The 15443-nt window shown below is 46.3% G+C and overlaps 1 protein-coding gene across 2 annotated transcripts in view; it reads right to left on the bottom strand.

Annotated features, from left to right (window-relative positions):
• Positions 1–14928, bottom strand: part of FHIP1A (FHF complex subunit HOOK interacting protein 1A) — a 146015-nt gene extending 131087 nt beyond the window's left edge. Inside the window, exon 1 of one of the 2 annotated variants that reach the window (XM_069978682.1) lies at positions 14619–14928. The gene's annotated coding sequence lies outside the window, so the exon portion shown is untranslated. The remainder of the gene's footprint in view (positions 1–14618) is intronic. The other variant, XM_069978683.1, reaches the window with a different exon arrangement.
• Positions 14929–15443: the final 515 nt, after the last annotated feature.

The following is a 15443-nucleotide window of genomic DNA, read 5'->3' as shown; positions in this document are numbered from 1 at the left end:
TCAGCTGCTGTATGTCCTGCAGGAAGTGGTGTATTCTCTCCAGTCTGACACAGTGCTCTCTGCTGCCACCTCTGTCCATGTCAGGGACTGTCCAGAGCAGGAGAGGTTTTCTATGGGGATTTGCTGCTGCTCTGGACAGTTCCTGACATGGACTGAGGAGGCAGCAGAGAGCACTGTGTCAGACTGGAGAGAATACACCACTTCCTGCAGGACATACAGCAGCTGATAAGTACTGGAAGACTGGAGATTCTTAAATTGAAGTAAATTATGAATTTATATAACTTTCTGATACCAGTTGATCTGAAAGAAAAAGATTTTCGCCTTTTGATGCTCTTCCCTCTCTTTTCAAGTTTGCTGCGGTCACTTTCCTAGGGGAGGGGGTCTGGTTCTTCTAGTGGTCACTTGGGCTCCAGTTGCAGGATCTATAGATACAGCTGTTTTACTGCTAGTGCTCCCCCTTATTTTCTCAGTGGTTTGTTCGGGGGATTTGGCCATCCAGTTTAGGGGGGGGGCCGGGGTCATGAAATTTAATTTTTTTATATCTATTTATTACAGAACAGAAGTTAAGCTGGATGAATAGTTGGTATTTGCTGCACGCTTACATCCGTGTGTATTAAATTACTATTTTCCAGCAATAACTTGGGTTTTGGTGATTATATTACCTCTATTTATTACTATAGCGCGTACGGCGTGTTTCTATGGACGGCGCTTATGTTACGATGAAGGTCAAACCCTTTCAGAATTTAATCATCTTGTTTTATATTTCCCCCTTCCCTTTGTAGAACAGGATTATCATAAAGCAGCTTAGGAGCGGGATGGGAGTTCTCCGTGATTTATGACATTACACTATCTGTATTCTTCATCCACAAATGGGTAATGAGACACTAGCAGAAAATAAGGAAAATAGTGTAATTTCTATAAAAGAACGGGTCAAGTAATTTCATTTCCGATGTGATTTGCTAAAGGCAAGAAGCACCTCCTGCACTCGCTCATAGATCGGCCTAGTTAGCAATCACAATCCCATTACATGGAGACACACATGGATGAAGTGCTACCTGCCCAGAATTTACAAGAACACTTAAAGAACACTTCATCCTATAGGACAGATCTTGGGAAGATGCAGAAATAAATATTCCAGGCATGTCCGCCATCCTCCGCCTTAGTGGCCACAACCGGAGACAGACAACTGGAGATATTCATTATACAATTGGAATCCGTCCTCTGTGACCACATGAAGGCGGCCGCCTGATAGAGAAAAAATACTAATTTACAATGGGGAGAAGAGACTGGAGGAAGAATTGTAGAGTTGATGAATCCCCGTGTGTCAGAGGAAGCGCAGAGACGTTGTAGGATTTCAGTCTCCAGTCCGTTCTGAATGAAACGTGTAACTCAGCTCAGGGGAATCCAGAAGAAAATGCCGCATGGTCAAAATTTACATTTTATTACTTTTCCTAAGATAAGAAATGAAAAGAATATTTATTCTGCTGTTATATTCAAGAGGCTCGATGCAGCCGGCTTAGAGGTGGTTCACAGAGGCAGAACTATCTGTCACCGTCCCATTCATTGGAGAGGGAGGGCGAAACGGGCGCAGCATAGTGCCGCCCGAACATGACAGGGTGGGAAGAAGGGGTTAACAGGTTAGGTTAGGTGGGACGTTGGGGAGCTGTTAGGTCAGGGAACACCGGCCAATAAGGGAGCATAGCATAGTGCGAAGGGGCCAATAGGAGAGGAGCTGGGAGCGTTGGGGGGAGTGGTTAGAAAGGGATAGAGATAGGCTGGTGGGAGGGTTTACCTCAGTCTCCAAGTGTCCGGACCCGAGACAGCCCGCCCGCCCTATTGCTATTGCTTGGCCGGTGGAGTAGGGGCTTATGTTGCTCGTTTGTCGCGGCAGCCCGCGGAGGGGGGTTACCGATGGCCCTGAGTGAGGTGGTTCAGGGGCCCATTTAAAGTAATGGGGAACCCCTGTTTTGGCATTATAGAGTGCAGTTTGGATACGGTGCTGGTAGTTACCGTTTAAGTGGTTAGTCAGAGGTTCCATAGGAACCAGGGGGGACAGCAGTACATGGCATATTTGTTAGCCCCGAGCCGGCGCGGTGCGACTGGGCATTAGAGTTAATATCTGTACTGCTCGGTTTGGGCCATCTGTCACCTCCCCTGGGTAGTATGGCTATGGTTATATGTTTACAAAGATGGTTTACCAATGTAATTATAAAGTTTCTATGGTAACAATGTTTACAATGTTTATGTTTACTATTTAATAAAGAGGCTGCTGTGGCCAGTATTTTTCCAATGTCACTCAGCGTGGCGTCCGTTATTGGGAAAGGGAAATTATTAAGGTAAGAGGGTTATTGATGGCAATAAGTTTCAAACCCCTTCCCCGAAATCTGCCTTACCCAGGTCATGTACCGTATAGGATCTCCAGTACAGGTTGCAGAAACACATAGGGCCACATGTATCATCCGGCGAACAGATGATTTTCGGCGGAAAGTGCCGATTTGCGTATTTTTTTATACGCAAATGGCCGATCTGCGAATAAAATATTCGCAAATCGCACTTTCCGCCGAGTACGCCAGGGGGGCGGAAAGGGGGCGTAGAGTGGGCGGAACGGAGGGCGCGGACTCAGAATCCGCGCAATTTACCATCCGTTCCGCCCAAATGTACGCCGAAAACTTGCTCCAGTCCTCAGCTGGCGTAGGTTTTCAGCGGTGCGCACCGGCGCGCACGGGATTTATGTAGAGGCAGTCCGCCTCTACATAAATCCCCGTAGCGCCGGAGCTGCGGGGGCATTTATAAGTCCAGCGTAAAAAACGCCGGACTTAATAAATGCCCCCCATAGACTTCACATGCATTGTTATTCAGAAACAAAAAAATCGAATCGGCCTTGTTTAACACTGAAATAGCCAAGCAACCTCGTATGTCATATTATATCCCAAGCCACAAGATAAACATGGTCATCAAGAAGATGAGGGTTGTACCAATCATGGGCAGCAAGAAGATGAGGGTAGTACCAATATGGCTGTCTACAAACAGAACAAAACATCCACCATAGTGGTGACTGTACTGTATACAGGGCCGGATTAAGGTTGGTGGAGGCCCCGGGCGACAATCCCCCACCCCCCCAAAAAATAAATAAACTATACCGGGATCTATACAGATGGCTGCTTACTGTAGGTGAATTAGCACAGACCCCTCCTGGCTCCTGGCTGTATGGGTCAGCATTAGAGATGAGCGAACCAGGTTCGGGTTCGAGTCGATCTGAACGCGAACGTTCGGTATTTGATTAGCTGGGGCTGCTGAACTTGGATAAAGCTCTAAGGTTGTCTGGAAAACATGGATATGGCCAATGACCATATCCATGTTTTCCACATAGCCTTAGGGCTTTATCCTAGTTCAGCAGCCACCGCTAATCACATGCAAAAAGTTCGGGTTCGGATCGACTCGAGCATGCTCCAGGTTCGCTCATCTCTAGTGAGCATCCTCTTCTTTTATGCACGTGGTCACTAGAGGCTGTAGTACAGGGGAAGATGCCAGGCCCTAGAGACAAGAGCAGAGGCGGGGGGGGGGGGGGTGGACTAAGTATCAGAGTGTACTCACAAATTGTGTTTGTGTTAACGCAATGTGAGAACACAGCACTTCGCGCTGTGTCCTACTGTGTTAGGGCCCTATTACATGGCCTGATATCCTGGGTAAGCAGCACCGTTCTGCTAGGGTTCGAGCTGGTGGGGGCCCCTAAGTGGTGGATGTCCCGGGGCACGTGCCCCTGGTGCCCTCCCTTTAATCCGGCCCTGACTGTATATGTATGTGGATGGAGAAATCAGGAATTTACTTGTCTTGTCACACACAAAATATTCAGCATTCACACACACACCACCCACATACATATACAATACAGTCACCATACACACACACACACACTATCCACATACATATACAATACAGACACCGTACACACACACACACTATCCACATACATATACAATACAGACACCATATACAGTACAGTCACCATCAGGCCCGGACTGGTAATCTGGCAAGCCGGGCAAATGCCCGCTGGGCTGGCCGGATTACCAGTCCATGGGCCGCCCGGGTTGCACAATAAAAAAAAAAAAAAATCACCGATGCGGCCCGCTCCTCCCACCGCGCAGCCAGCTCCTCTCCTCCCGGCCCGCTCCTTCCACCGCAGCCCGTCCCGTCCTGGCCCGCTCCTTCCACCGCAGCCCGCCCCTGCTCCTGGCGTGCTCATCCAATCAACTTGGAGCAGGAGCGTGGGGCCGCTGCGACTGGCTGTGGCGCACGCGTTGTACATGCACAACAGCCAGTCGCAGCGGCCCCACGCTCCTGTTCCACATTGATTGGTTGAGCACGCCAGGAGCAGGGGCAGGCTGCGGTGAAAGGAGCGGGACAGGACGGGACAAGCTGCGGTGGAAGGAGCGGGCCTCACGGAAAAAAGCGGGCTGCGGTGGGAGGAGCGGGCCACATGGAAAAAAGCGGGCTGCGGTGGAAGGAGCAGGCCACGGAGGGGTGAGGTGGCAGAAGCGCCGATTCGGACAGGCGGGGGGAGGCGGTGGCAGGGGCGGGATTGTCAGGTGGAGAGGGGAGGGGGGATTTGTCAGGTGGGAGAGTGTGAGTGTGTGTGGGGGGATTTGTCAGGTGGGATAGTGTGAGTGGTAGTGTGGGGGATTTGTCAGGTGGCATAGTGTGTGTGTGGGGGGATTTGTCAGGTGGGATAGTGTGAGTGTGTGTGGGGGGAATTTGTCAGGTGGGATAGTGTGAGTGTGTGTGGGGGGGATTTGTCAGGTGGGATAGTGTGAGTGTGTGGGGGGGGATTTGTCAGGTGGGGTAGTGTGTGAGTGTGGTGGGTCATGTGGGGTAGTGTGTGAGTGTGTGTGGAGTGTCAGGTGGGGTAGTGAGTGTGGGGGGATTTGTCAGGTGGGCTAATGTGTGAGTGTGTGTGTGTGTGGGGGGGGCAGGTAGGGTAGTGTGTAAGTGTGGGGGGGGATCTTAATTAGTGTGCCCCTGTCAGCGGCCGCCCCTCCGAAACATCATGCTCAGACTGACGATAGTGCCGCCCACCCACAGCCCACGGGACCGCAAGTTTATTGGGAGGATACGGCCTGCGAGGAGATCAGAAGAGAGAAGGACCCGCTGTATTTCAGAATAAGGTGAGTATAATGTCTTTGTTTGTATTTGGCAATGCGGGGTGGGGGGGGAATGGGGGCTGTATTATGGAGCAGAGCACAGGGGGATTACTGTGGGGGTGCAGCACGGGGGGATTACTATGGTGGTGCAGCACGGGGGGATTACTATGGGGGTGCAGAACAGGGGGAGTACTATGGGGACAGCACAGGGGGGATAACTACTATGGGACAGAGCACAGGGGGGATTATTACTATTGGGTCACTGCACAGGTGGCCTTATTATTATATCGGAGCACAGCAGGGGATTCTAGTGTGTGTGTAGGGGGGAGGGGTCAGGTGGGGTAAGTAGTGTGTAGGACTAGGACTACAAAGCCATCAGCAAAACCATGCAGCACCAGAAGTCACACTGATGCCTGATAGAGAAAAGACACGCGCTGCTGGGAGAGGAGCTGCAGGAACGGGTCACAGAAGAGTTGTTGTTTGTTTGTTTTTTTCTCTGGTGGGGGCACTGTGGGGGGGACACTAGTAATTGGAGCATAGAGGGGCTTTAATCAAATATATGGGGCACAGATCGGACTTGAAGTGAAAAATATGGGGCATAGAAGAAGGATGTAAATATACACGTGGTGTAAACTGCCCACAGCAACCAATAACAGCTCCTCTTATATTTTACCAGAGCTGGAAGCTGAGCTGTGATTGGTTGCTGTGGGCAGTTTACACCAGGTGTATATTTACACCCTTTCATAAATCTTCCCCTAAGCGTTTACTGTGCAAGAAAGAGGCAGATCAGCTAGGACAGGTGTGTGTGAGAGCCGGTGATGCAGCACATCGCACTCACATTGTCACACAGTGTGGCTCCTGGCAGTGTCACTCTGGTTGTGTCCCCTCTGTGTTACCTGGAGGAGGTGCACACTATAGAGAATGGAGGAGTACGGAGGTGGTGCACACTATAGAGAATGGAGGAGTACGGAGGGGGTGCACACTATAGAGAATGGAGGAGTACGGAGGGGGTGCACACTATAGAGAATGGAGGAGTACGGAGGGGGTGCACACTATAGAGAATGGAGGAGTACGGAGGTGGTGCACACTATAGAGAATGGAGGAGTACGGAGGGGGTGCACACTATAGAGAATGGAGGAGTACGGAGGGGGTGCACACTATAGAGAATGGAGGAGTACGAGGGGGTGCACACTATAGAGAATGGAGGAGTACAGAGGGGGTGCACACTATAGAGAATGGAGGAGTACGGAGGTGGTGCACACTATAGAGAATGGAGGAGTACGGAGGAGGTGCACTCGAGAGATTGGAGGTTGAGGGGATTGAGCTGTGTGGGGAGAGGCAGTCTTGGATCTGTGTTTCCTTTGGTGTTTGCAGTATAAGTTAATGTGGCCTGGGGTGTGAAGTTACATGTTGGGGTATGCATTTTAGGCCTGTGTCATACATTTTTTTGGGGTCCAGGTTATGAATTTATTTCAGCGTCTGTGAACTCCATTTAGTCAGCAGTCTGAGATAATTTATTTAGGCGTCGGATAGGGGAACAGCACAATGACAGGAGTGGGGAAAGATCCTCTGTAATGGCTCTGTATTCTACCTGTGACTGTCTGACCACTGCTGTATACTCTCAGCATCTGTGTACACCTGCTATGGGATGTCACTGCTGTATACTCTTCTATAGTCTGCAGGGAGTAATACTTTACATATGTAAGAAAATAATGTGACAGTAGTAAAGCTAAAAAAAATTCTGCTCAACATAGTGCAATAGGTGTGTGGGGAATATATATGTGGGCTGGTGGGGTTTGTGTGCCAGGGCTGCTTTTCAGCCCCAGTCCGGCCCTGGTCACCATATACAGTACAGTCACCATATATACACACACACACACACCACCCACATACATATACAATACAGTCACCATACACAGTACAGTCACCATATATACACACACACATACACTCTCTACATACTGAATGCAGGTAGAACTTTCCAGCTCCTGCTCAGTCTGGTGACTAGGTTCTCCAGCAACTCCTCATCAGTTGCTGTAGACATTAGTCTGGATCAGTCCTTTGGTACGCTTTGATGAGATGGTGATGTCACTGTATGAGCAGGTTATTATACATTAAACCTAGTGAGTAAATGTAGGTCAGTGTCCACAACACAACTACTACTATTTTATCAATAGTGGCCCCATACATCCCAACATACAAAGATCGGCTCCTGGGCTGATGTTTCGTATTACAAGGTGACCGGATCAGGAAAATGAATTCTTGTTTGGAAATTCTAATGAAAATTACCAACTGGGCGAACGAAAGACAAGAACGCAAACTAACGGAAGAAGAATTTACTACGTTGGGAGATTCACCATCTGGTAAGTTAAACAAAAAGTGTACCAAAGTGATCATCATCATCTCACATCATAGTATCATAAAGGGTTAAAGAAGAAGATAACTGTAGGTCAGAGATCGTATTAGTTTGTGTGTCACATAGATGCATGAGAAAGACTGGCGTACTGCAGGTGAGATCCCCACACAGCGGGCAGGTAGTAGCAGACGGAAGACAATGCACTTATATGGGGAAGAAAACAGGTGGATTAAAAAGCAGGAGATTATATATATATATATATATATATATATATATATAGAGAGAGAGAGAGAGAGAGAGAGAGATATATATATATATATATATATATATATATATATATATACACACACACACATACTGATAAATAAGCAATGCCATGAGCGCTAGTGCCTTTGTATCAGGAAAACTTTTTTGCCTTTTCAGGAAGACCACAACCTGTCAAGAGAATAAAGAAATGGTCTCATTCAAAGAGGATACCCCTAGGACTGCTCAGTAGAGCTTATGTAGTGATGAATGTCTGTCTGTATTATATTATATTATATATTATTATCCTCATAGTATGGACCTAAATAACATTTTTACCTACATTCTCTTGGTCACATATAGAAGAGGCTAGTCCTTAGATGACAAACTAACACACAGTCATTATGCATGTCCTAAGTTACTTGATCGTAAAATTGTGACTACATATAAGTGTACGTTGCAAAACTTGACTTAAAGGGTTTGATCAGTGACAAAAATATTTTTACTATGGGGGCGGTTGTTCCCAAAATTAAAACAAAAAAAAAAACTAGCCTGTCCCAACCCTTCTCCACTGCAGGCCTGCTGGTTCCGAGTCCTCGGGAGCTGGTGTACATTCGTGCCAGGATTTATGCCTAAGATCAATAAATCGATAAGTCAGGATAAAAATGGCACAGGAGGCGGCCATGTCTCCTCTCTGCCCATCAGGCATGTGGGGGCAATGGCTGGGGTACTCTATAGAAAGAGAGGGAATCTGTCCCTTTTCCATGCCGTATCCATGCCGTACACCAGGGATGCATTTTACCGAATGTCCTCCCATATCACTAAATATGTACAAGGGCAGGCAACATTTTGTTAGTTTAGAACATTCACCAGATCATTGGCATCACTCATCGAGATTTCTGTTTGTCTAGAAAGTATGTAAACCGAGTGGGCCGGCACGCCATAGTGAGGTGGTGCACGTGGACGCGTATAATATAGAAATACACCCAAATCTTCTTTGTTTAAAAAGTAGACAATGATCATGAAACTTTTTAGCTGGCAGAAGCGGGAAGAACATAATAAACAATTGGTACTTACCTATCCCTGTGCCCCAGAAGTGATGTGTCACAGGCTCCTGGTTCCCTGAGTTCCTATGTCATGAAAATACCCAACCTGGACTGCCCAGTCAGCCAATCTGTGACTCCAGCAGTGTCCCACCCCAATCACTGACTGGCTGAGCGGACAATCCATCAGTCGTGACATCACTGCAGAAGGAGATTCAGGAGTCCCGGAGCGGTTAGGCAGCGGTGCGGAGGCACAGGGACAGGTAAGTATCACTTGTTTATTATGTTCCTCCCTGCTCTCGTCTGCTGGTTTCAGTTTTGCTGGACTTCTCCTTTAATCACATTTTGCTAATGATCACGGCTGTTGCTCGACATAAGCTGAACTATTTATACTCATCATTTCTTATCATTTCTAATGTTCAATGTCATAATCCAAGTCTTACAAATCAATATTACAAGACCATAGATAACAATTCCTGCAGTTTGTCGGGTCGCCCTAACCAGTTTAACTAAGACCCAAAATAGTTTTATCAATAGTTCTGCAGGATAATACTGTAACCGCATTAAATTAAAATGAAGCTTCATCACACGACTAAACGGGTACGAAAGCAGAAGATGCAATACAAGAACATTGTGTCAGGGCGATCTCAGAAAGGAGAAAGCAGCGCATGTATTTATTACTGATTGATAAAATGTTCAATACATCCAAAGATAAAAAAAAAAAAAAAAACTATAAAGGACTCTGGGCCAAAGAGCTAGCAATCAATATAATCAATGGCAGGCATGTGTAATAACAATAAGATTCTAGAAGTGGATCTCAGTGTTGGTGACACATTGCTGTGGCCGGGGTGTACGCCAGGGAGATGGTGCAGATTCACCCCTTCTCCTGGCGCACACTTGCTGTATCCTCCACCCGCATAATGGGCGGGAAGGGGTGCGGCATGGAGGAGGCGTGGCCTCCTCCCGTGCTCGATTCACCATGATTTACACCTTGCAGCCATAAATCGGGATACAAATCAACACCAGATGTGTCCGTAAATCTGGATGAGAAAAAGGGGATGGTCCTTTATTTAGGACTGACATACTCGTCCACCAGTCTTCATAAATGTCCCCCTAAGTGTTCAATGTTCCCGCAGCACCACTATAGGGAAAATTAAACAGTATACCGATCCCATTCAAATCAATGGGTTGTCTGTGTAATGCAGGGCAGGTCCCACACAGCGAGACCCTATAACCGTGCTTTACAATGACGAAGAGATGATGATGTCCTCATAATAACTCAGATACAGAACGCTAGACCTTGTAAACTAGACACTTCTTCATGCTGAGCACATCCAGTATATAAGATCCATCCAGACATCCTCATAAACATGAACCATCGGCTTCTATAATCAAGTATTTTTATACAGTGGAGGGCTTCAAACCAGGCAGGGCCGAGTTCTTAGACCAAAATAACATAATGCATATGTATAGAGCCTAGCCATCATCCGTTCCCGTTCCATGTATATCCCCTTCCCCTCCATCCATCCATCCCCTCCTTGTATATCCCCCTCCCCTCCATCCATCCCCTCCCTGTATATCCCCCTCCCCTCCATCCATCCCCTCCCTGTATATCCCCCTCCCCTCCATCCATCCCCTCCCTGTATATCCCCCTCCCCTCCATCCATCCCCTCCCTGTATATCCCCCTCCCCTCCATCCATCCCCTCCCTGTATATCCCCCTCCCCTCCATCCATCCCCTCCCTGTATATCCCCCTCCCCTCCATCCATCCCCTCCCTGTATATCCCCCTCCCCTCCTTCCATCCATTCCCTCCTTGTATATCCCCCTTTCCTGTATCCATCCCCTCCTTGGTTGAACTTGATGGACATGTGTCTTTTTTCAACTGTATTAACTATGTATTAACTATGTAACTATATCCTGCTTAGAGACTTACTGTATATACCAGCAAAACAAAGGATCAGAATAGTACGAGGACAGTGCAGGGACAGTACAGGGACAGTACAGGGACAATACAGGGACAATACAAGGACAGTACAGGGACAGTGCAGGGACAGTGCAGGGACAGTACAAGAACAGTAAAGGGACAGTACAGGGACAGTACAGGGACAATACAAGAACAGTACAGGGACAGTACAGGGACAGGCCCAGTTAGTGGCAGACCTTCCTAAGGTCATACACAGCATTCATTCATTACTCCATTGAAGTGATTGGAGCTCAGATTCAATACCCCTACACAACCTGGATAAAGGCATGGCGCTGTTTTTGGACGGAAGCAGCCATGTTTTTCTAATCCTGGACAAACCCTTTAACAAAAGGTACAGCTGGAAGGGCTGCTGGTGCTCTCCTATGCCTGAGCACATTTTATGATTTATTTCCTATAACCAATATCCTGTTTTTAATCATTAAACTTTGTTGAGAATTAAACTTACCCGGTTCTCTCTATATGGCGGGTTTATAAATGATCTCTCGTTAATAGATATAAAACAAAGGTTAGATATATGAGGAAGGTAATGCTATGGTAGCAAGAGATGGGACGTTGTTTTCGATAGCAGGACGAGTTTTCACGTTGGTTGGCGTTTCTCTATAACAAAGTAGAATTATAGAAATTTAATTTTTTTTATGGATATTTTTTCACAGATCTGACTTGTGCTAAATTAAGCAGAAACATTCCAATTTTTACAACCAAAGAGAAAGGTCACTGAAAATCTGGCCCGTTGGATTATGTCAGGGAGGGTGAGGAGAATAATACAGGGCCGAGATCCAGCACCGCCAGATAGATGGCCGAGCACTAATAGAGATTAATGGCCGACAGAGGAAGCATGGACTCTGCTTACATCAAATTATTATTATTAATATGTTTAATCCTTCATATCAGACTAACACTTAAAATATGAAGATTGAAGGCGTTTGGTTTACACAAAGCATATTTATTCTATAGCAATGCCACCTTCATAAATAAGCCCTTTAGTCTGTATTTGCATTATATCTCGTAAACTGGCCCATTCACCAAAGAACGTCCTTTTGGTCCTGGGCCGCTATGCTAAGTCCCACCTTTTTTAGGACTATAGAAAAGTACAGTTTCCTACATGTTCCTGTACGATGGACCACCACAAAAAAAATGTAATCTATATATACCCCCCCCCCCCCAATATTGTGGTCAATGGGCATAGTAGTATATGGCAAGGCCTTCTGTCAGAGGTAGATGCCGAGCGATAGTAAAGACATTTGCTTCTGATGAATAGCTCTGATATGATGTGAGAACAGAATGAATCCAGATGAGGCCTAGTATCTGTGCATTATACAGAGCCCCCATATACCTGCACCCATCTCCTACATTCACCATCACTGTGGTGACCCCTGCTGTGATGGCATCGTGTACATTGTTGGCAGCATGCTGCAGGCAGTCGCAGCCTCTTCAGGTGTGAAGCGTGTAGCCATGGCTCCCTTCGTGCAATGCGGTGCCCCCTCCCTACCCACTTGGGGGGCACAGACAGGTGAAAAGTCGCAAACTTTGTGAGCAAGCCAGGAACTTTCTGAAAAAAAACTATGTCCCCCTACATGTGTAACGTCTGACAGGGGACGCAAGTGTGACGGGGAATTAAAGGTGGAATAAAGATCATATTTTTATCACAAACTACCAAAGATCCCTTTAACAGAACAGAAATATAAGGTAAGTGATGTCATATTTTTACACTTTAATAAAAATAAACCCTTGGATTTTGGGCAATGACCTTTGAGTGCAGCCGTAATGGCCGAACACGGACGAATATACGGAAACAATCGCCACTCCGGCATCTACAGTCATTTATTGCAGCTGAAGGTACAAAATAAGTGATACTTGTCCCCAGGTCTGACAAATAGATGTTCAGATGAAAAGGCTCCACACACTATAGAGCTCCTGGAATAAGAGCTTCATCAAGGAAGAGGTAAATGGGTCTCATTATGTTCAAGCAAATGTAATTAGGAACGATAAGATCTCAGACAATTCTCTATAAAATTACAAGACACACATGAAAGGCACTTGGAATTGCATATGACAGCCTTTCTGATCTCAAACTAGAGGATACAAAGCCTGATGATTGCAGGTAAGCAACGGCCAAATGCAGCAGCCTGTAACATGGTTAAAGGAAAAGATTTCATATATTGTTGTAAGTATAAAGGAAACAAAAAAGAAGCAATACTTACCTCTCTGCTGGTGTCCTCCTACAGATCTCCGATGTCTCTCGCTGAACAATCGCTGACAGACTCTCTCAGCCAATCACTAACTGTGACGGGACAGCTCCGTGACCAGTGATTGGCTGAGCAGGCTGTCCCTGCTGAGACAAGGCCGTCTTGGAGATGGAGGTGGTAGTGTACAGCAGGGTACCCTGGAGATCCATAGGAGGACACCGGGGGAGGCCAGAGAGGTCAGCATAGCTTCTTTGTTGTATTCTTTATACTTGCAACAATATAGAAAAACTTTTCCCTCACTAGATAACGCCTTTAAAGAAAACAAAGTTTACCATTGTAGTTGGCGTTCCACACAATGAAATGACCAAAACATTTGACGAATGAGTTGTGATAACTTTGTAACAATTTTCCCTAATCTACTTTATAAAGCATCAGTGGACCATGTTTAAAGGGGAACTATCTTCAGGTTAGAGGAATCTCACCTGCTAATCTTCCCTACTGCACAGGAGACACAGAGAAGGATGGTAAGTATCTGGTATGTCTCTTACCTTCCTTCTTGGTGCCGTTCCGGTGCAGTTAGTCGTGTGCTCCGTGGTCCAGTGAGACCATTAGAAGCACTGGGGGAAAGTCTCGTGGCAGAGACGGAATGTGTGGGGTCTCCTGAACCCCGACCCCTGTTATAGACCGTGGATGTGACAGCTACATAGAGATCTAAGTATACTTTCTGGTCCACTATCAATAAAACAGGTTGAGAGGAGTTGTTCCATCTGTACAATACTTTCTCAAGCTTGTCAGACAATTACATAAGTCAGACAATTACATAAGTCAGACAATTACATAAGTGTTGGTCCAACCTTCCGATTGAACAATCATTTAATGCACAGGTGTCAAACTCCGGCCCTCCAGCTGTTACAAAACCTAATTCCCATCATGCCTGGAGAGCTAAAGCTTTGGAGGGCCGAAGTTTGACCCCCTGATCTAATGTATACTGGGGCATTCTGACTCTTCCCTGATGGCAGATGTTGGGGTGGCGGAAGAGTTGGGAACCTTGGATATCAACTATCCCAGCCTCTGTTTCCAAGGACATACGTCTGAAGTTGCAAGGTAATCTTTAGCTGGCTACTTATATTTCCTACGACAACCTCAGCTTGCCCATAGGGCCCAATTCAAGTGAATGAGCGACCGTGTAATATTTGGTCTCATTCAGTTGGCCGGAGTAGGAGATGATATTTACCTGTAGTACAAAGTGAAGTCTAAAGTGTGGACTCCCCCCTCTGACATTTGCATATAGACAATGCGGATCCTATCAGCACTAAAACAAGAATACCAACCCCCTACTAGTTTCCCAAATATCAATACAATAGTAAGATAGACAGAGATAGAACCCCCGACCTGTGCTCACCTCCTCACCCAGCAATTATTCAGCATGAGAAGCTCCGACTACTGAGGAGATCACCTGCCCATGCCAAGTTCTCTCTCTTCTGGCCTTCTTTGCTTCTTATATTGTATGGTATATATTGTATGATAATATTCTCTTGCATAACAGACAGTATTGCACTAACTAGGCTTTATACTCCACAATAAACCAACACAGCAATATATAATATATACTATATATATATATATATATATAGCCACAACAAAACCTTACAAGCGTCTCATCCTACCTGCACCCTCCAGCCCGGGATATGTCGCTTCTTTACAGGACGATCCTATAACATGCAGAAAGTAAAGTTTTCCAGGCGAAGAACACCTGAGGCGGCACAGGTAGGTCTGCTGATCGCTCACTCAGACAGGTAAACTCTCCAGACACAAGGAACAGCGTCTTACAATGTAATCCAAGGAGATGCTGAGGGATTGTCAGCTAGAGAGCAGACTGGTAAGCTTGTGGCAGGTTTATCCTCACCCCTACAAACATGAAGTACACAGCAGCAGATTACTTGTATGGCTGGGGAGGAGAGACACAGGATTAGTAGACGAGGGAAGGCCGGAGGGGGAGGGGGAGAGCTGGAGAGCACAGGGAGGAGTTGTCAGACCTGTAGATCCCTTGGCTAAGGTGTGGGAACTGTGTTACTCCTCCTCTACAATATGAGGCCACTGATCCCAGCTCCGCATTACCATAATATGACTGGGAGACAATAGAAGACAATGGCTGTCAGCTTACACTTCATGATCAACCAGAGAGAAACAAAGTGATACAAAAAGAAACAATCAGACGTAGGGTGATCGCTGATCTCTGATCTCCGACAACCTGCACCAGTGATCTACCATCTGGAAAAGAGGAAGAAGAAGAGAATGAGACAGAAGAAATCCAAACTGAGCGGAGGCTGGAAACATCTGGAAGCCTCATATTTACTTATAAATCACTAAACTAAACGGGGAATATTACAATGGGAGATTTTTAGGAAAGTTTTAATTTTATGTAAAGTTTTAGAATAGATGTTTTACTCCTTACGAGAATAATTTAGTAAGGGACCATTGTAGGCAAAGAA

The sequence above is a fragment of the Dendropsophus ebraccatus genome, chromosome 7, assembly GCF_027789765.1.
Source record: "Dendropsophus ebraccatus isolate aDenEbr1 chromosome 7, aDenEbr1.pat, whole genome shotgun sequence".
Classification (NCBI taxonomy): Eukaryota; Metazoa; Chordata; class Amphibia; order Anura; family Hylidae; genus Dendropsophus; species Dendropsophus ebraccatus.
The sequence above is the reverse complement of the archived record's forward strand: the minus strand, read 5'-3'. Positions and strand labels throughout refer to the sequence as shown.